Genomic DNA, 21,370 nt, shown 5'->3' with positions numbered 1-21,370 from the left:
TCACACAGGTTGTTGGGAAATTCCTAAAGACTGCATTCTCACACCAGCCATCACAACATATAAAAGGACTGTGTGCCAGAGCCTCTGACACCATCACATGACTGTCATCATTATGAAGATAGGCCTTTATGATATTCATGTGAGTTTGACCTGAGCCAGGGAAATCGATTAGAGAGGAAAACTCAACCTTAAATCTTGTGTTCCCATGGGGGCTGCTAGTAGCCTCTGGGCAGCCAGGAACTGGCATGTGGCTCATCTCTGATACAATTCTGAAGGGGGGAAAAAAAAAGGTGGATGTTGAAGCTCAATCCTTTAAAAAAAAAAAAAAAAAGTGCCTCTTTGGTCCATTCAAGTTACCACCTAAGCTAGTGCTTTCATGCCATTTAAGTCCTGAATGAAAGCCACTTATAATGAGGCAGAAATCTGATATGGAAAATGAGGCAGTTGGTCTGAATTCATGGGTTAGTTGTGTTTTCTTTCTTTCTTTTTTTTTTAGTAATAATTTTCTCATCTCGTGCTGATGGATTTGGTCTCTTGCATTCTCTGGCAGTCAAGGAAAAGTTAGCTCAAGTTTTGCTCCCTCTGCCATTAACAGATGGCACTCAGATCTAAGCATAAGCTGTGGCTCCCGGGCCACAGGCAAAGGGTGAGGGCCGCTCCCCCGTGGACACCCTCAAAAGGCCCTAAGCTTGAGTAGCACAAATGAAAAGGTCTGGTGCTGGTGTTAATTACGCAGAAACCACACAGAAAGTGCTGGCTGTTACTGAGTTGAGAGGTTGGGCATCTCTTCTTCCCCAGATAAAAGGCTTGATATGAAAACATTTTGCAGAGGACAATGAAGTGAAGATTAGCATAATCTTCTGCAGTATCCTCAGAAAGCTATCCATGAGTGAGTTGCTTTTTTCTCATTCCTTTGGCTCTAATGTCTGGATTTAAGGAATGGTATTGTTAAAAGTAGGCTTTGTCCTTGGAGGCTGACAGTTGTGTTTTTCCCGCCTTCATGTGATCATCCCAGTTGCTGGTCTCCTGCTCTTTGGGTAGGCAAACAATGGCAGGAGAAATGAAGTGTCAGTTCATTGACAGAACCTCTCTGTGTTACGTTATTCTTAATCCAGACTCTTCAGGGTCTTTTCTTTCTTTTTCTCTCTCTTAAAAAAAAAACAAAAACAACAAAAAACAAAACTTTCCTCCATGCTCCCTGTTTGAACGGGGGACAGTCCATTTAACATGATTCTGAGGGAAACATAGAGCAAGTAACACTGAACTTTGGAACTTTAGGCAGTTTTAAAAACATCAAATTGTGTTGTTTTCTCTGTACTTCAATCAGAATATTAAGCTGCCATTCTTACATTTTATATCCACATGTTAGGTGACAGTTAAAAAGGTATTCAGATGTATGCAACGAAATGCCTTGAGTGTTGAGGTTTTCATGAGCAGCGCTGAACCATGGCCACAATGCAGCTTCATGTGCTTCTCTCGGGGCTGGTCCAGTGGCTAATGCACTAGTTTGCTGGCCACTTTGATCCTGGCTGCCCTGTTTTAAGTCTTGCTAGGGATGGTTAAGCTAGTGCTCTGTAACCCCGGGGATAACTTGAGGGTTCTGAAAGTCACGGGGCACGGTCCCCAAGATCAAAATATAAAAATAGGTCTGGGGTCAGGGAACTTGACAGGCCCCTGGAAGCTCTTCACTTTTACAGCTGGAGACTGTCTCTTATGTATTTAGAGTTCGTCATTAGGATTCTGACAAAGAAGTGCAGTATGGGATGGCTGCAGGGCAGGCTCTTTGAATCTTATTCCTGATAAAAAAAATCCAACTTCTGGCTGCTGACAGGAGACAAGGCGAGTACAAGGAGCGCATTAAAAAGCAGCTTATGTCTATTGATGACTGAAGAAGGCCTAGAATGGCCGAGTGTTGAGTTTGGGTGAAAACACCAGAGTTTATTTGTTATACCACACACATTTGGGGAGTCACTGGTGGCTTTTAGGGACCTAGAGAGCCCATTAGTGTGTGTGTCTGAGAAGCCTAGTTCAGACAATTTGTTGACCATTCTGAGGTTCCACTGAGACCAGTGTTGACACTCATTGCAATCTAGTTCCTGGATTACCTCCTGTTCCATGGTCCAGGTCACACAAAAACTGGGTGTTGGCCCTTCAGACTTAGCAAGATTGACTTTCCTTTCAAGAATCACTCAAATAGACCTGATTTTCTTTCTTTGAGCAAGCTCATTTTACCTCAGACATTTAATCCAAACCAAGAAAAATCAGCCACTGGATACAGCTAAAGTTAGTTGGGCTTACTGGTGGTCTGAGGTTGCCTTGTTGCCATGGAATGACACTGAAGAAGAAAGTGTCATTTGACTGTCAGTTGATAGTTATTGTACCCCTGAGTCCCAGCCCTGTCTCTGTGCTATTGGGTGACTCAGGTCCTGTGAGTTTTATTCCATTATCTGTGCAATGGTCACCTCAGTGGCAAACCCACAGTCCTTTTCAGAAGATTAAAAGTGCTCTTGTTTTTTGCTCTTGTTTTTAAAGCCATTTATAAGCTGTGAATTCCTGTACCTACATAAGGTGTCACTATGATACTTAGAAGAAAGCTTCCCATTAAACATTCAGTCTTGAACACTGACTATGTGCCAGACTGTCTGGAGCTGGAGGGGATCTGAAGATCAATCAGGCAGAGCCTGATTGTCCTCCAGGAAGTCACAATGTAGCACGAGGTTGGCAGAAAAATGTTACTTGCAATAAAGACTAGAAAAAATTTAAGAAACTAAAAAAAATTTAAGAAATTATATTTTCTAGTAAGTATTGGTTGAGAACTTACTATGCACCATGTGGAGTATTTTGTTGGTAGTGTTAGGAAATTACTGAAAAATCCTAAATATCTTATAATATTTATAGAGATTATTAGTATTTATAGAGATAAGTAATATATTGATAAACTTTACTGTCTGCTAACATAAAAGTGCCAGGTGAAAAAGTGCAGAAATAAGTTCTGAAGAGAGAGATGTAATTCTCAGAGAGGGTTGGATTTGAGTTCATTAAATATGAAATTCCCCTGAACTCTCATAACACTTCATATTAACTTCTTGATGTGCTTAGTTCTTTTTACTCATATTCCTTGTATTTTTTTTTTTTTTGGTTTAAACAATAGAAATTTATTCTCACATTTCTGGAAGCCAGAAGTCTGACATTAAGAGGCCAGCATGGTTAAGTTCTGGTGAGGTCCCTCTTTGTGGCTTCCAATAATTAATATTAATGAATATATTAATTACTATTATCATTGCTGTTCTTAGTAAGCTTCCTAAGAGCAGGTTCTTATCTTACTCATTTCTTATTTTCCATGATAATTAGCACATGCCTTGAACAGAGTACATTTTCAAATGATATTTATTCAGTAAATGAATGCGTTTTAGAGTAGTAACTGAATAGTGTGCAGCCAGGAATACTGGAGACTATTTCCATTTGTGTACCTTCAAATCATAATTCTGTCTCACCTCTGTATCTCTCTATATCCAGAGGCTTTGAATGCGTAAATACATGGATTTTGAATGAACACACGTGGAACATATTTCTCTGCACAGCCTAAACAAATGCCTTGCCACACTAATTTTAAATCTTTTGAAATTCTACTTCCTCAGAGAAACCTTTGTCTCTGGATCAGGAAAGTGCTCACATTCCTGCCTTACTCCCCTTTCTTATTCCCCTTCCTTATTCCTATTGAAAACATTGAAGGGATCTAGTTCTATTGCCTTTTTTTTTTCTGATTTCTACCTCTTAATTAAAAAATTTGAAAGGTTCTTATCTCAATTTTAATAATCCATTTTGCCTTGTTCCATCTCTGAAATATTTTCACCATTGATTTCCTTTGCATATGTCGATATTTGTGCAGTGGACCAACGTCTCTGTCTTGGAACTCTCTTTCTATACAATATGTTGACTGGTGATTTTAGTTTCCTAGAAGTCATCTGACCCATGCAACTTAACTTGTGATAACATAAGCTCAGTGCTTGATTCATTTCTGAGACTGTTAAACTAATAGCATTGCTATAGCTTAAAAAGTTTGGTATTTTGTTTGGCTTCTTTTTGCTGGAAAACTGCTATGGCATTAACAGTATGAACGCTCGACCACAAATGCTATTCTTTTCAAATATCTCTTCTATGAGTGCAAATCTGAAATTGCTACATTATATAAAGTGTGGGAGGTATGTGGATGGCACAGTATTAGAATTATCTGCAATGGTTTTCTGAGATTAGTATGATTCCCCTATTTATTTTCTTCTTCAGGTTACTCTATATAACCAAACCAAAGCAGATGACAGGCTGGGAATGACTAATGTAAAGAACTCCTGCCAGACAGTGGCCTGCGGTGGCTGTTCACTTAGAACTCAGTAAACAGGTTTTGTTGAATGCCACTGCTCTGCTGTAGCAAAGCCAGCTCCAGCCAGCCTTTGTTACCTCTGTAATATAAAAATGTCTCTCCCCGTATGTCTTTGTATTTCTGTTGTCTGCATCTAGGACATTGTATTCGCTCAGATTTTATTTTTCAAAAAAGTTCTAAGTTGCTGGTAATATATGTTAATATCAGTGCTAAAGAGTGATCCCTGAGGTTTGACACAGTAAACATGATGTGTGTAGGGAGGGCTGACTGACTGAGACAGGACAAGTGCTCTGCCACTCCCTGGCTTGGGGAGAGCTGGGTCAGGCAGTGATGCCGCCCTCAGGCACTGTTCTGCGACACCAGGCCTGACTTCGGAGACTCGCGCAGGGTAAGTGAGAGCAGTCCTGAGGTCCAAAGAGAATGGCAGGATGATGTCTGGTTGTGAGAAAGAAAGTTAGAGTTAAGCACTGGGTAAAAGGAAAAGGGAAAGATATTACTGTAACAGTGCAAACCCCATAGAAAGGGGGTGCTCCAGCTTCCCTGCCTCACCTAAGGCGGGGTGGAGCTGAGCAACCAGGACAGCTAAAAAGGACTTGAAAGAGAAGGAGCTGAGGGGAAAAGATGACCTAGGAGAAGACCTGGGGGAGGCATGTGGAGCAACGACCTGTGAAGAAGAAGCTGGGCTTGCTTCTTGGCCTTGGCCTGTACCAGGAACTTAGGAGACGTGGAAGAACATGTTTGAAGGAGACACGGGTGAGAGACCTGTGGGGAGTCTGACAATGGCAGCCTTTATCTTGATTTTGATTTTGATTTTGCTCCTTTCCTTCCAGACTTGCCTGGCACCTTCTGCCCCTTTCCTATGATTCCCCACCAGAAGTTGCCTTAGACTTGTGGCAAGCTTTCTGGCCTCAGTGGCCTCCTTTGGCATTTATTCACAGGCAGATAGGAAACCTTGGGTGTTTCATTGGGAAACTATATCCTTTCTCTTCTCTCAATTATGCCACTAAATTCTATTGAAGTTCTTTTCTATTGATGGTCTTGTAACAGGGTGGTCCCCAGGAAAAGGGGAGGTTCCAGGTTCCCTGCCCCATTGAAGCAAGGGTGGAGCTGAGCAGGGAGAAGCTAGAGAAGAAGCTGGAGAGGAGACTGAAGAAGGATGGGGAGCAAGAAGGAGACCTGGAGGAGGCACGTGGAGCAGAGAGACGTGATGAAACTATGCTGGCTACTTGGTCTTGGACTGGTTGAAAGAGACGTGGGTGAGAGATCCGTGGGGAGGTTAACAATGGCGGCTTTTGTCTTGGTTTTGATTTTGCTCTTTTCCTTCCAGACTTGTCTGGACCCTCTTGCCCCATTTCTATGGGTCCCCAGCAGGAGGTACCTTAGACTTGTGGCAGGCTTAGGGGCTTCAGTGGTTTGACTGGGCATTTACCCACAAGGGGGTGTGTGACTTTGGGTGCTTAATTTGGAAACTTTATTTTTTGACTTTTCTTTGTTGCATACCAATAGTATTGAAGTTCCTTTCCATTGAGGGTCTGAGTATGTTTGTTTTGATACAGCGGATGGCAGAGCCTTTTTAGGGTGGGCAGTTTTGGGGGCTTTGGGGTGCCCTTCTCCCTGTCCTGTAACAGTCTTACACATAAGAGTATGTTTTGTGTTTATGCAATGGATGGCAGAACCCATTTAAAGTGTGCAGGTTTGAGGATCCTCGGATGCTCCTCAGGCTGCCTGCTAACAATACTACAGTAAAGAGGTCTGGAAGAAAACACTTTGACACAAAGAACCTTCCCCGGCCCATGACTGATGCAGGTAGCTGATACTGGAGAGTGTCCATATTGTCTCAGTAGAACTACACTTTTTGGGCTATAGCCAATGGGGACTGACCCATAGATATTTTGGATACTATTAAAAAGAAGTAAGTCAGCAGAATCAAAACAACACCTTATAAAAATTGATGTGGTGAACAAAAGTCCAACTGCTTTAATTGTAGAGATCTAGCTGGCTTTATTAAATTTGTGCATCAGACAGCATCTCATCTCACAAGTAGAAAGGTGCTCTGAAAAGTTGCATAGAATGAAAGATTTTTTTTAGGTAGAGTCAGGACACAATGAGGAAAGAGGGAATTATTGTAGGTTATAGATCTCCTACCCATGGAGAATTGAATAAGGTCTTGTGGAAGATTATCTCATTTTCTTTTGGGGACTAGAAAAAGTTACTTGATTGGTGTTGACCAGAGAATTGCACACTGACCAGTTAAGATACATTCCTGGAGAAGGTTGAACCAGAGGGAGGTTAGGAGGTAAGTCTTTTTGGGCTTAGCATAAATGTCTCCGTTTTAGAACTATTAATTTCTTTTTAATCTACTTATATAGTTTGGGTAGCATAGAAATTTATCTTTTGGGCAGCTCTCAGGACAGAGAGATTATCATTAGCATTTCATCAGCTGTGCCTTTGCTAGACATTATACTTTGGGATTAAATTTTGCCACATACAGGGCCTCCCTGGTGGTGCAAACTGTTGAACGCAGCGCTATGAAGCTGTCCATAGCCTCTGCAGTGCGAGTTTGATCCCTGGCCAGGGAGCTGCCCACAAGGCACAGCAGACCTCTCCTGACTCACCCGCTGCTCCCCTCAGCAGTGTACTTTGGTCAATCTGCCTGTTCTGTTCCCCACTCTGTCTCTGGTGGATCCTCTCACCTCCCATACCTCTGGCCTGTACCCCAGTTCTTGCAATCATAAATAAATCTTAAAAAAAAAATTTGCCACATACAGTTTCTTGGGACTAAGTTTATCTCTCAAATTGTGGATGGGTTTATAACTTTGATTAGGATAAGGGAGATCAAAACAAATTGATGTTGGTGATGAAGTACAATTTTAATCTTTTCAAAAAAGAACCCAAGCAATATGCTAACTTTCGGGGCCTCCCTGGTGGCGCAAGGGGTTAAGCACCACACTATGAAGCAATCTGAAGCCTCTGCAACACGAATTCAATTCCCTTGTAGCAACCCACATGGCGTGGCAGACCTCTCCTATCTCCCCGCTGCTCCCCTCAGCAGTGTGTTTCAGTCAGTCTGCCTGTTCTGTTCCCCACTCTGTCTCTGGTGAATCCTCTCACCACCTGCATCACTGGCCTGTACCCCAGCTCTTGTATGCATAAATAAATAAATCTTAAAAAAAAGCTAACTTTAAAAAGACTTATGGGGTTTGAAGGTGAACTGGATAAGCAATTAGTTCAAAATATTAATTTCTGAGGGCTGGGACCTGACCCTCATCCATTTTTATACCACTAGCACAGAGCACAGGGTCAACACAAAGAAGGGATCCAATAAGTACTCAATGATTTACATTCTATTGGTCTATCCTGACTGTAACTAAAATACCCAGAGGGAAAATGACCTAAGGTGACTTGTTTTGGTGAATTTGTTAGCATTTAAATAATTAGGATCTTTTGACTAGAAAAGGAGGAAAAGGCAGCTGTCTTGCAGGTGAGGTGATGGGAGGGGCCCCTGCCCTATTGTTTGAAATTCTGACCATTATTATGCCTTTGAGTGAAAGCACAGACTTTTGAGAACTTTCCTGAAAATGCACACATATTGCCTAGGATAGGGGATAGATTAACCTATGCAGAGCCTGCACATAAAAATACCTTTGCATTCTCAGATGAATAGAGAGTAATTCCTTGAGCAAGCTGGTCCCAGAAAGACAGGTTTTGATTGGAGGCTAAGGATGATGGAAGAGGACTGGGAATATATGGTATCACCTACCTTGTAAGTCTTGTATTCCAGGATACAAAAGTGGACATTACAAGGGGGTAGTGTTCATATGCAAATGCTTCAGATTATTTTCTCTTTTTAATACTGCACAATTGTCATGTTGACCTTGTAACATGAATTCTAAGAAACTAACAGTTGTCCCTAATCATACCCCAACTGTTGTAGAGCAACCCCGATACAAAACGGGGTGCCTGACTGTGGGTCCTCACCTGCATGCTTAAAAGGACTTATCAATGCTCTACTGCAGGCACACGCGAAAGGTTAATAAAAGGTTTATTTACAAGGGAAGGGGAAATGAGGAAATGTACAGCTCTGGGAGAAAAGTGGGAGACAAAGTTTTAAATGAATCTTACCCGATCTGCCGATCAGGAATCCCAAAATGGCGCTCTCAGAGCTGGCCGTGAGCCAGGAGCCATGAAGCCAGGAGGCGAGTGATAGCGAGACCCCCAAGGCCCACGTGTTTGGTTTTTATATCCAACCTGGCTGCCCAACTCCACCCTCAGGTCCCAGCCACCCTCCCTTTGGTGGTGACGGGATTTGTCTTTCCCAATGTCTTGATGGCTTTAGTCTGGAGTCGGGGTGGGGTCCACAAAGCCTGTATGGGATTAGCTCAGGACATCATTTCCCCCTAACATTACTACTTTTTTTTTTAATACATGTATTTTTATTAATGACAGAGTGAGCCCATTATTTTTTACATAAATATGACCACATTAGGTACATTATTCTGTACATTTCTTATTTTTATTTATTTTTTTAATTTAAATTTTATTTTTATATCCCCATACAATTACAACCCCCTTATTTTGACCCCAAGCCCTCCTTTCCCCGCCCCCCAACCCCAATAGAGTGTCTCTGGTTCATAGTTTTTTGTTGAATTTGATATTTTCTTTCTTATAGTTATTCTTTTTCCTGGTCCCTTATTTAAGTTTTCTAGATTCCTGCTATGAGTGAGACCATCCAGTATTTTTCTTTTTCTTTTTGGCTTATTTCGCTGAGCATGATCCCTTCCAGCGCCATCCATGTTGCTGCACATTGCATGTGTTTATCTTTTTTGAATGCTGAGTAATATTCCATGGTGTATATGTATCACATCTTCTTGATCCAGTCATCTATTTTTGGGCATTTGATACCCCAACTACTTTTGATCATGTTTGTGTTGAACTCAATAGTTCTGGCTTTTCTCATGGAGTAAGGGGACCACTCAGGAGATGAGTTGGGCCAGTGGCCAGCCAATACTATTCCATCAGGTTCAGTGTGTGTTGTTCTCGGTGACTATATGTCTTTTTGTTGTGGTGAAATATCATGGAAAAAAGCTGTTATAACACCTATTACAATATTTCCAGAGTGGCCCAGCAGGAGAACAAACATTCAGGAGACAGAGATTGGAAGGGGTGTGGAAAAATAGGGAGAACAGGAGGTAAGTGGAGCAGTTAAGTGAGAATCATAGGGCCTGTACTGGACTTTAGATTTTCAGCTCTTGGAAAGATTATTAACATCTGGTGACCCTCCACCTGAGCGAGTAGGAAGCAGCGGGGGATGCAGTTTGGTCCTGACACACATATAGTCAAGACCACATTTGCTGAAAGTTTAAAGTGTTCTGAGTAGTTACGGTAGTACCTCGCAACTCTTGAGGTCTGATGGACTATGCAGCATCATTGAGAGTGTGCACTTTCTCTGCCACAGATTGCCATACCTGTACAGGGGTGTCGGTAGAGTCATATGAGCAAATATTTATTGAGCGTATTTCCAGCTCTGTGCTGTGAAGAAAAGCAGAGTCTTATAATTCTCAAAGAAGTGATTAGCTATCAGGCAAAGAGTTATAGATCCCAGTGAGAGGGTGGGGGGCTGGAGAATGGCTTTGATTCCAGCTCTTCACTTAATGACAATAGGCAGAGAATTACCTTTAGCCATTTGGTTTATTTCCTTTGTGCTACCTGCCTTTATTTACTCCTCACTTTTCTGAATGTCTTCTTGCCCTTGAACAAAGTGGATGTAGTTAGGAGTGGCTGCTTTTGTTCCCTGAGAGTAGTTAAAGCATCAATTAGGCTGGTATCCATTGCAAGTTGACATACCCATTTCTTTTACATATTTGTACAGAGAGAAGCAAGTCTGTATTTGGGTTGTGTTTTGGCAGGGTTTGAAGTCATGTTCAAAGATCTAAAACAATTGAATGTCTGAGGACACAGACTAGAATTCTAACCTTCAGTTTCTGTGCAAATTCAAAAACATGCAGTTTGTGGTATCTGAGCTTCACTGGATCATTCATACATGAAAGTACAAAAAGAAGGCCCAGAAATAGGAGTCTTATCAGTTTGAATGCTAGTTAAATAAGTACATAAAGATAAACAGTTCGTGGAAGGTTATGCAGCTGAATTTTTAATCAGAAAGCACACGAGACTATTGCAGCACCATCTCCTGGCAGTCAGAGCCTGTTGGATTTGTCGCTTTTCCCACTTGAAGACAAGGCTGTGAGCTTTCATATGTCTGTATCTTTCCTTCTCTGAAACCTTGTTAGAACTGCCAATTCAGGTCCCACTTTTCCCTGCCTTAATATTGCTTCAGAAGTAGTTAAAATGCTAAATTCAGTCACCCCTGTGCTCACCCGATATTCTTTGGGACCAGTTTTCCTCTTGGAATGACAGTTGGCTGGGCTTCCTGGACACCTCTCGTTTGCTTAGAAAGAGGAAGGATTTAACCCCAAGTGAAGGTTCATGGAGTAGGAAAGGAAGCTGGACACTGGGGCATTATGGATTATGTGGGGAGTGCTGAAAATTTGTCACAAATAGCAGTTTCTATGCTTGTCTTATGCTCTCTCTAAGGGAAAAGGATCATGACTATAGCAGTGTATTTATTTTCTACTGATTTTTAGACTTAAATATTGTATAATATAAAAGTTGTATGAGACCTGAAAAATCTGTTAGTCCAACTACTTTTTCTATGTTGAATCACTGTTTTGATAATATTTTTGCCATCTAGTTGACTATTCCATGTTGGTGTATCTGTAGGGATGGGGGAACTCACTACAGTACCCACTCACTTAATTATCAGCCAATTGTCACTTTTAGAAATAGTCATATAGTAATTTCTCCTGGGATTTCTAGGCATGGACTTTCAGCTTTCCAGATCTATTCAGGTATAACTTATAAATGATAAGATTTCATAATCATAAGTGTTAGAGCTTGATCATTTTAGTAAATACTATATGTAGCCATCATCACAATCCATTTTTTTTAAAGTTATTATGTTTTGTATTGTAGGTTTTTTTTTTTTTAAAAGATTTATTTATTTATTTATACAAGAACCAGGGTACAGTCAGAAGCACAGGAGGGTGAGAGAATTCACCAGAGCAAGGAACAGAACAGACAGACTGACGAAATACACTGCTGAGGGGAGCAGCGGGTGTGGCAGGAGAGGTCTGCGTGCCATGTGGGACCCTCGCTGGTGGCCGGGGATCGAACCAGCACTGCAGAGGCTGCAGGCAGCTTCACAGCCCAGCACTCAACCACTGCGCCACCAGGGGAGGCCCACAATCCATTTTTTAAGCAACTCCATCACTTCCCCCAAATTTCTTCATGCCCATTTGAAGACGCCTGATGATTTGCTTTCTTTCTCCATTGTTTTACTGTTACTTAACATTTTTGTGTAAAGAAAATCATACAATACGTAGTCATTTATGTCATTTTGAAGTTTTTGAGGTTCATCTATTACATTTATCAGTAGTTTGTTCCTTTTCATTGCTGAGTAGTATTCCATTCCACAGATATACCACTTTTTATTTATCCACTCATCAACTGATGAACATTTGATTTGTTTCTAGTGTTTGATGATATGAATGTTCATGCAGAAGACTGTGTGCACATACATTATGATTTCTCTTTGGTAGGTGACTAGGAATGGAATCACATGGGTCATATTATAGGTTTATATGTAACCTAACTTAAACTACAAACAGTACCATTTTATATTTCTAGCGGCAATGCATGAAGGCTCTAGTTTCTTCAGATCCTTGGCAGCATTGGATATTATCATACTTTTTGCTACAGTCATTCTAGTGTTTGTGTAAATTCATTGTAGCTTTAATTTCCTTTTGCCTAATGATTGATGATATTGAACATCTTTTCATGTGCTTATTAGCCATCTGTCTATCTCCATTCGTGAAATGTCTATTTAAATCTTTTGCCTATTTAAAAATTGTTTTTTTGCCTTGTCATTGAATTTTAGAGTTCTTTATATATTGTGGATTAAAGTCTTTTATCAGCTGTAGCAATTGCAGATATTATCTGCTGTCTGTAGCTTGATTTCTCAGTCTATTAACAGTATATTATAGAGAGCAAACATTTTCAGTTTTGATGAGGTATACTTTCTTTTTTCTTTTTTTAAAAATATTTATTTATTTATTTATTTATACAAGCACTGGGTACAGTCAGAAGTGCGGGAGGGTGAGAGAATTCACCAGAGCCAGAGCGGGGAGCAAAACAGGCAGACTGACGAAGTACACTGCTGAGGGGAGCAGCGGGCGGCACGAGAGGTCTGTGCGCCATGGTGGCCAGGGATTGAACCAGCACTGCAGAGGCTGCGGGCAGCTTCGCAACCCAGCACTCAACTGCTGCGCAACCGGAGAGGCCCCACTTTTTTTTCTTATACAGATTTTTCTTGTCATGTTATATTTCTGAAAACTTTGAAAACTTTGCCTTTCCTTGGCCTCCCTCGTGGCACAGGGATTAAAATCTCAGTGCTATCAAGCTATCACCAACCACTGAGGCATGAGTTCAATCCCCAGCTAGGGAGCTACCCACATAATGCTGCCCTCAGCAGTGTGTTTCAGTCTATTCTGTTCCCCTCTCTGTCTCTGGTGAATCCGCTTCCCCCGGCCCCGCACCTCTGGCTTGTACCCCAGTTCTTGTATGCATAAATAAATAAAAATATTAAAAAAACTTGCCTTGCCTACCTCATGGTTGCAAAGACGTGCTTCTATATTTTCTTTAAGAAGTCTTAGTAGTGGGTAGGGTACGGTAACATATATCTGAACAGGTGTGATCCTGTACTGCTGAACCACATGCATTGCTATAAATCAATGCTACCTGAATTTAACAAAAAAAAGTTATAGTTTTACTCATATATTAGGTCTGTAATTTATTTTAAATTAATTTTTGTGTATGGTGTGAGGTAGGTCTATATTCTCTCCTCTGTGAGGAGGTCTACCTCCTCCTTCAAAATGATAAACATTCTTTTTTTTATTGCATGTGGATATACAGTTGCTTCTGCACTCTTACAGAAAAGTCTATCCTTTCCCCTTTGAATTACTTTGACACCTATTTCTGAACTCCATTCCCTTCTATTGATCTAGATTTCTATTCTAGGGCCAATACCTCACTGTCTTGACTGCTATAAGTTTATAACAATTTTGAAATCAGGTAGTGTATATACCCTAACTTTGTCTTCAAAATGTTTTATTTGTGTGTGTCTCCCCTGTGGCACAGCGGTTGAGCGCTGAGTTGCGAAGCTGCCCGCAGTCTCTGCAGCTCGGTTCAGTCCCCGGCTGCTCCCCGGCCACCGGAGGAGGGTCCCACATGGCGCGCAGACCTCTCCTGCCGCCCGCTGCTCCCCTCAGCAGTGTACTTCCGTCCTGCTCCCTGCTCTGGCTCTGGTGAATTCTCTCACCCTCCCGCGCTTCTGACTGTACCCAGTGCTTGTATAAAAAAAAAAAAAAATAAATCTTTAAAAAAAAAAACCCATGCAAGCATAATTAAAAAAAAAAAGTTTTATTTTTGTGTGTGTGTGTTTTATTTCCACCTGAATTAACCTTGACCATTTCTAAAAAATTCTTGCTAGAATATTGATGGAGAACTATTGAATTATAGGTCAATTTGGGGAGAATTGTCATCTCTAGTAATATTAATTCTTACAATCTACACAAATGGTATGTCTCTTTAGATCTTTTAAAAAAATTAGCAACATTTTGTATTGCAGTCTTCAGAAAATTTCTAAAATTTTAAAAAAAGATTTAAAGAGACATGCCATTAGGACAAATTGGATGATCATGCTTCTTAAATATTTTATTTATTTTCTATTAATTACTGAGGTAGGAATAATAAGCTTTCCAACTAATTAATTCCCTGTTTCTTCTTTTAATGTAATAGTTTTTCTTCATGTATTTGGGGGCCTCATTGTTAAATGCATATTTAATATAATTATTATATCTTTCTGAAAAAGGATATGTCCATCATTATGAAATATCTCTTCTTTCTTGGTAAGATATTTTGTCTTAAGTCAACATATTTATTGACACTGATACGGTCATTCCAGCTTTTAATGACTATGTCTTGAGTAGAGTATCTTTCTCCTTCCTTTTGCTTTTTACCTAAGATATGTGAGATTATAAAAGGTATTTCTTGTGGGGTATAGTTGAATCTTGTTTTTTCTATCCAGCCTGACAATGTCTGCTTTTTGATTGACATGTTTCTTACAGTCACCTTAATTATAGTTATTGATGTTAATACTGAATGAACTCTTATAAAATATAATATTTTTTCTATAATATAACTTCATTTTCTATCCCCCCATTTCTCTGCTTTTATTGTGACATATATTACATCTCTATGTTTAAACACAATAAATTCAGTGCTATCTTACTCATAGTTACCATTTTTGATCTTCAGTTCTTTCTTGCAATTTCATTTATTACCTGTTGATATTTCTTTTCAGAGTGAATGACTTCCTTTAGTATTTCTAAGAGAGTAGTTGTGCTTTCAATGACATTTCTCATTTTTTGTTTATCTAGGAATTTTTGAAATTTCTCTGTCTCTGTCATTTTGAAGGGTAGTTCATTGGATATAGAATTCTTGGTTGAATTTTTTTTCCTTTAGAACTTTAAACATGTCATTATAATGTCTCCTGGACTCCATTGTTTCTGATGTGAAAAATCAGAAAAATATTTTTATGGTGTTATTGAGTTGTAAAAGGCATATGAAAAGTTGTTTTACTTTTATTGCATTCAAGATTTTCTCTGTCTTTGGTTTTCAGTAGTTTTAGTATGATGTGTTTAACAATTTCCTCTTTGGAAACTGTTAATTTTCTTCAATATGTATTAACGTTTCCCCTCAAATCTGGGAAGTTTTCAGCTATTATTATTTTTCAAATGCTTTTCTGCTTTTTTCTCTCTAAGACTCCCATTATACATATATTGATAATCATGTAATTTCATCAATTGCTGACTTATTTTTCCTCAATCTTTTGAAAAGAAAAGTCATATTCTTTGGATTAGATCGTTTCTATTGATCACTCTTTGCATTTAATGATTCTTTATTCTGGCATCTCAGATATGCTACTGAGTTTATTTAATAAATTTTTCATTGTATTTTTAAATGCTAGAACTTTATTTGGTTCTCTTTAGAATGTCTACTTTTGGGCCTCCCTGGTGGCACAAGGGGTTAAGCACCGCACTATGAAGCAATCCACAGCTTCTGCATCATGAGTTCGATCCCCGGCCGGCCAGAGAGCAACCCACATGGCGAGCAGACCTCTCCTGACTTGCCCACTGCTCCCCTCAGCAGTGTACTTCAGTCATTCTGCCTGTTCTGTTCCCCACTCTGTCTCTGGTGAATCCTCCACCTTCCCTGCATCTCTGCCTGTACCCTAGCTCTTGTATGCATAAATAAATAAATCTTTTTAAAAAAATAGAATGTCTACTTTCCACCAAAATTTTTGAGTCATTGTTATTCTATTTTACTTTAGTTGTTTGAACACAGGTTCTTTCTTTATTTTTTTTTAAAAGATTTATTTTTATTTATTTATGCAAGCACTGGGTACAGTCAGAAGCGTGGGAGGGTGAGAGAATTCACCAGAGCCAGAGCGGGAGCAGAGCAGGCAGAAGGACCGAAGTACACTGCTGAGGGGAGCAGCGGGCGGCAGGAGAGGTCTGCGCGCCATGTGGGACCCTCCTCTGGTGGCCGGGGAGCAGCCGGGGATTGAACCGGTGCTTCAGAGGCTGCGGGCAGCTTCGCAACCCAGCGTTCAACCGCTGCGCCACCAGGGAGGCCCTGAACACAGGTTCTTTAAATTTATGAATGCATTTATAATAGTTGAAATCTGTCAAAATTTAAGATTTTAATTTTGCTATTTCTTTTTTTATGGTAAAAAATTCTATTTGGAATTAGCTAGCTAGAATCAGTTTAGATGATCCCAATTTTGTTGGCATTATCCAAAACGTCATAGTCAGGAGCCAGTCGAACATATGCCTTCTTCTATCTATCAGGTCTGATCCGGGTATTGACCTTGGCCACATCAATGTCACAGAGCTTTTTCTCAATCTGTTTGTTCTGGTTCTTGGTTGGCCTTGACTCCACAACGAACACAAGTGTATTGTTGTCTTCTATTTTCTTCATGGCTGACTCAGTGGCAAGAGGGAACTGGATGATGGCATAGTGCTCAATCTTGTTTCTCCTGGGAACACTCTTCTGTGGATATTTGAGTTGCCTTCGGAGTCACAATGTCTTGGGGTTTTGAAAGGTGGGTGAAATGTGGATCTTCTTTTTCTTGTGACTGTGGATGTCTTTCAGTACTGCTTTCTTGGTCTTCAAAGCCTTTGCCTTGACCTTGGCTTTGGAAGGGGCAGAGCTTCCTTGTTTGTTTTCAGCCCCATCTTCATGAAAAGGACTCTTCTTGCCATTTGTTAATGTAAACTACAGCTATTCCATCATCTTCTCCTAAACATAACTCAAAAGGTCATTTTCATGCAGCTATTATGGAAAACAGTATAGCGAGTCCTCAAAGAATTTAAAATGGTAATTCCAAACAATCCAGTTATACCACTTCTGGGTGTTTATCTGAAAAATATGAAAACACTAACTCAAAGATATATATGTACCTTTATGTTCATCACAGAATTATTTACAATAGCCAAGAGTTTGAAGCAACCAAAGTACCCACTGACAGATGGTTGGGTAAAGAAGATATGGTATGCATACGTAATGAAATACTATTCAGCTCTTAAAAAATGAAATCCTTACATTTGCAATAATATGGATGGATCTAGAGGGTATTATGTGCAGTGTAATAAGTCATGTGGAAGAAGACAAACACCATATAATTTCATTTATTTGTGGTACATAAAGAAACAATGCATATGAGTGACTAAATTAAACAAAAATACACTTGTAGACTATAAAACAAAATTAGTGGCTACCAGAAGCAAAAGAAGAAGGTGTGTCAGTAGAGTAAAAGGGGTCAATTTTATGGTGACAAATGGAATTAGATATTAGTGGTAAGCATAATGCTGTATATACAGATGTTGATTCATAAATGATATGAACCTGAAGCCAGTATGTTACCAACCAATATTACATCAATACAATTTTTTTAAAGGTCATTTTGTTAACATTTTTTAAGCTTCTGTTTATTTAGACATTTAAGTTTATAATACCATATTTATTGAACAGAGTCACTCTATGCTCATCCATGTCTATATGTCCTTTCCTCTTTGAAAAATCTGATCTCACAAACAGTTCTGTGTGCGTGCTAATGATTTATATCCATAAGAACTCTTTATGTTTCAAGAGACCACTGCTAAAAATCAAACTATTAAAAATCATAAAAGAAAAATTTTAGATTTTGTAAATAGCTTCAGATACAGAATTCAACCAAGGTCTACTTTCTTATTCTTCACAACTTGACAATATTTTCTTTTTAATGTTGTTTCCCATTGTCAAGAAAACTTTCCCTTCATAGGTGGAATATGACTTTCAGCAAATTCTGATTCTACATTCTTACTTTTTCATTTTTTTTTTTATTTTAAAGATTTATTTATTTTTATACAAGAGCTGGGGTATAGGCCAGAGGTGCGGGAGGGTGAGAGGATTCACCAGAGACAGAGCAGGGAGCAGAACAGGCAGTCTGACAAAATACACTGCTGAGGAGAGCTGTGGGTGAGACAGGGGAGGTCTGCCACAACATGTGGGTATCTCCCAGGCTGGCTGGGATTGAACCCACACTGTAGAGGCTGCGGACAGCTTCACAGCACTGTGCTCAACCCTCTGCGCCACTGGGGAGGCCCACTTTTTCATGCTGTTATATAGAGGAAAGAGAAAGTCTCTTCTGGTAATCCTGCAGAAGACTAGCAAGAATTTTCTTATAAAGATATCCTAGAAAACAATGTTTCTATGTCTTATGGCTTCCAATTTAGGTTAATGATTAATTGTCTGATCAGGGAACCAGGAAGAGTCCATTTTTTATTTGGGAGTCTAGTTTACCTTTGCCAATGAGGAAAAGGATGAATCCCCCAATGGAAAACAAAGGTATTGTTGTCTAGCAGGACAGAATGGACACTGGAGAAGGTACCAGCAAATATCTTCTGTAACTCTTTCTCATTTTATTCCTTGTTGGGATGGCAGATTAATTATGGAAATCTTAGCAATTCTCTTGCATTGACTTCTTTTTATTTTTTTTAAATAGTATCATAGTTGTGCCCTCAGGGACCATGCAATGGAATCATGTTTGTTTTCTCTGTGATCTAAAATGTATTTACTCTGTTAAAATATGGTATACTGTGAAACCTTCTCTTTCTCTATCATGAACTCTAATTTTACTTTTCCACCCAATTCTTTGTGGATAGCAATTTAATTTTTTTTTAAAGATTTATTTATTTATTTTATACAAGCACTGGGTACAGTCAGAAGCGCAGGAGGGTGAGTGAATTCACCAGAGCCAGAGCAGGGAGCGGAGCAGGCAGAAGGACCGAAGCACACTGCTGAGGGGAGCAGCGGGCGGCAGGAGAGGTCTGTGTGCCATGTGGGACCCTCCTCCGGTGGCGGGGGAGCAGCCGGGAAACGAACCGGCGCTGCAGAGGCTGCAGGCAGCCTGCCTTGCAGCCCAGCGCTCAACCGCTGCGCCACCAGGGGAGGCCCCACACCTCTTTTAAAGCTAAATGGGACATAGTAGTAGGGAGTCGGTTATCATCTATCAGTCCAAAGAAAAGAAACATTTGGAAGTGACATTCAATATCTAGGTAGCAGCTAGAAGAATAGGAATCTAGAGATTATATTATTAATTATCCAAACGTGAAGTACAGAGGAGATGGAATCAGTGGGTGGAAATGGTAAATTAGCCATAGACAAAATGAATTGGTAGATGGATGTCATTTAAATTCAGAAGATAATTATGCTACTTATTCAGTAAGTGTCTTTTCCAGTTTTAGTTTTGTTAAGGAATCTCCATACCATTTTCCACAGAGGCTGTACCAACTTACATTCCAACTTCCTTTTTCTCCACACCCTTGCTAGCACTTGTTTCCAACCTTTTTGATATAGAACATAATGAAGGCAATTTTCATAATGTTTTAAATTTGTTTGGTCAGTTTTACTCTAAGAAATGCTTATTATTTAATTACTTGACTTTTCCCATAATATTAAAAGCTAATTTTTCTGTTTGAATCCATATCTGGCACCCCAAATCAATCTATTTTAAAATAGGGATTATGTATTTCTTTGGTAACCAAGATATTTAATCTTATTCCACTAACCTGTACCTGATCACATCTGCCATTAGACATTATCAGATTACAAGCATCTTGAGAATAAGAGCCATGTATTATTTACAACTTTATATTGTTTATGGCACGTGCATGACATTGTCTCCATAGGAAATGTACAATAGATATTTACTGAGTGACCATTTCACCTATTTAATTTTGTAAAAAACTTATCAAAGGATGCCAGATATTTTAACAAACCAAAAATATAGAAGTAATTTAATTATAGATTTCACACCCACAAAGACTTCCATCTTTAGTTTTATCCTCTCAAATAACAATTGTAACATAATATATTCTCAAACATCTCATAGGCAATCCAGAAATTAATGAAATAAAAAAGATCCTTTTCCTTTAGAAATATGGCATTTAGTTAGAGAGGTAAGATATATTTTTATGTGCAGCTGTTAATGATAAAGCAGAATGAATCTTACTACATGTTGAAGGTCTCAAAGGGGAAAGATTTTTCTGGGATGGTTTCCTAGGAATAGATTTTGCAAAAAGGAGGAATTTTATTATTATATTGAGCCTTGCATTAAGTATAGTTTTTCCATTTTATTTCAGAGGAAAATGAAAGCTCTTTTAGGTAAGGAGACATAAGCAATCATCCACAGGAAGGAAAAAGTAAGAAATTGTTAGAAGCCAAATTTTATATTCAAAGAAATTGAATATAAAATCACCATAGGGAGAGCCTTGCATTTAAAAGATACCGCTAATAAACAAGTGTGTTGTTGTCTTTAATGATGCACAGTACATTTACAACCACCATATAAATTACTGAGGAGCACCCACATCATGGCAGCCCTCAGTTTCTCAAGAGAACAGAATGTCCTTGAAGGAAGAATCATTGAAATCTCACTTAAGAGATTCTTAAGAGATTCCTGGAAGAGACTATTCAATTCATCAACTGGACTTCAAGTAAATAAGCGCTAACTCTGAACAGTTAAAACTAATAGTTTTCTAGTAATCTTGAATTATTAATAATCTTAGGATACTTTAATCTGATTTGAGAGATGAACAGTTAGCACATATGTACCCCAACCTTGGAAAAGTGATTTTTTTAAAAGACAATTGTATTGGTATGGGGGGTGTTTTTTCAAGCAGTCGACATGTAAGTCATTTCACTTCCAGGAACATATCCTTATCTTTCTAACCTACTACCAGTGTAATCCTCAGTTTCCTGGTTTCTCCAAAGCTCAATAAATATTTTCCCTCCTATTTTATTTAATAGACCCACCTCAAATCTTGAGATTGTTGTTGGCTACTTGATGCAGATATATATCATATGATTATGTGTTGCCAAAACTGTTCACGTACCTGAAAAATATGCATTGAGTGGCCAACTGATCAAAAAGCCTGCTCTTGTCTACTTTCTCAGTGGCAATCACAACTACAGAGCCAGTTCTGGGTGGTGTGTTAAAGTGACTTGCGCTGTTTGTAGAAAGTGGATATGTAGTAAATAGGAAGATCTATTATTGAAATTGTTCATTATGCAGTAGCTTTGCTTTTATATGATTGATTTGTTGATATTTAGAAATAATACCCATCTTACTCTCAAAAAGTATGTTAGAATTCTTAATATAACATAGAACAATTAAATAAAAATATATTCAAAAGTAGTGAGTGGTAGCAGAGAGCTTAATATTGCTGATTTGCTAAGACATTTGGCTAGAGATACTCTAGTTTCTTAATATTC

At 39.2% G+C, this 21,370-nt stretch overlaps 1 long non-coding RNA gene and 1 pseudogene across 1 annotated transcript in view; one reads left to right on the top strand and one right to left on the bottom strand.

Annotated features, from left to right (window-relative positions):
• The window catches only part of LOC129145188 (uncharacterized), a 34,101-nt gene that overhangs the window by 7,756 nt on the left and 4,975 nt on the right, over positions 1 to 21,370 (top strand). The window lies entirely within an intron of this gene.
• Positions 16,322 to 16,797, bottom strand: LOC119236089 (60S ribosomal protein L23a-like; annotated as a pseudogene).

The sequence above is a fragment of the Talpa occidentalis genome, unplaced genomic scaffold (genome assembly GCF_014898055.3).
Source record: "Talpa occidentalis isolate TD23 unplaced genomic scaffold, MPIMG_talOcc4v2.1 talOcc4.9, whole genome shotgun sequence".
Lineage (NCBI taxonomy): Eukaryota > Metazoa > Chordata > Mammalia > Eulipotyphla > Talpidae > Talpa > Talpa occidentalis.
This window is presented reverse-complemented; position numbering and strand designations above follow the sequence as displayed.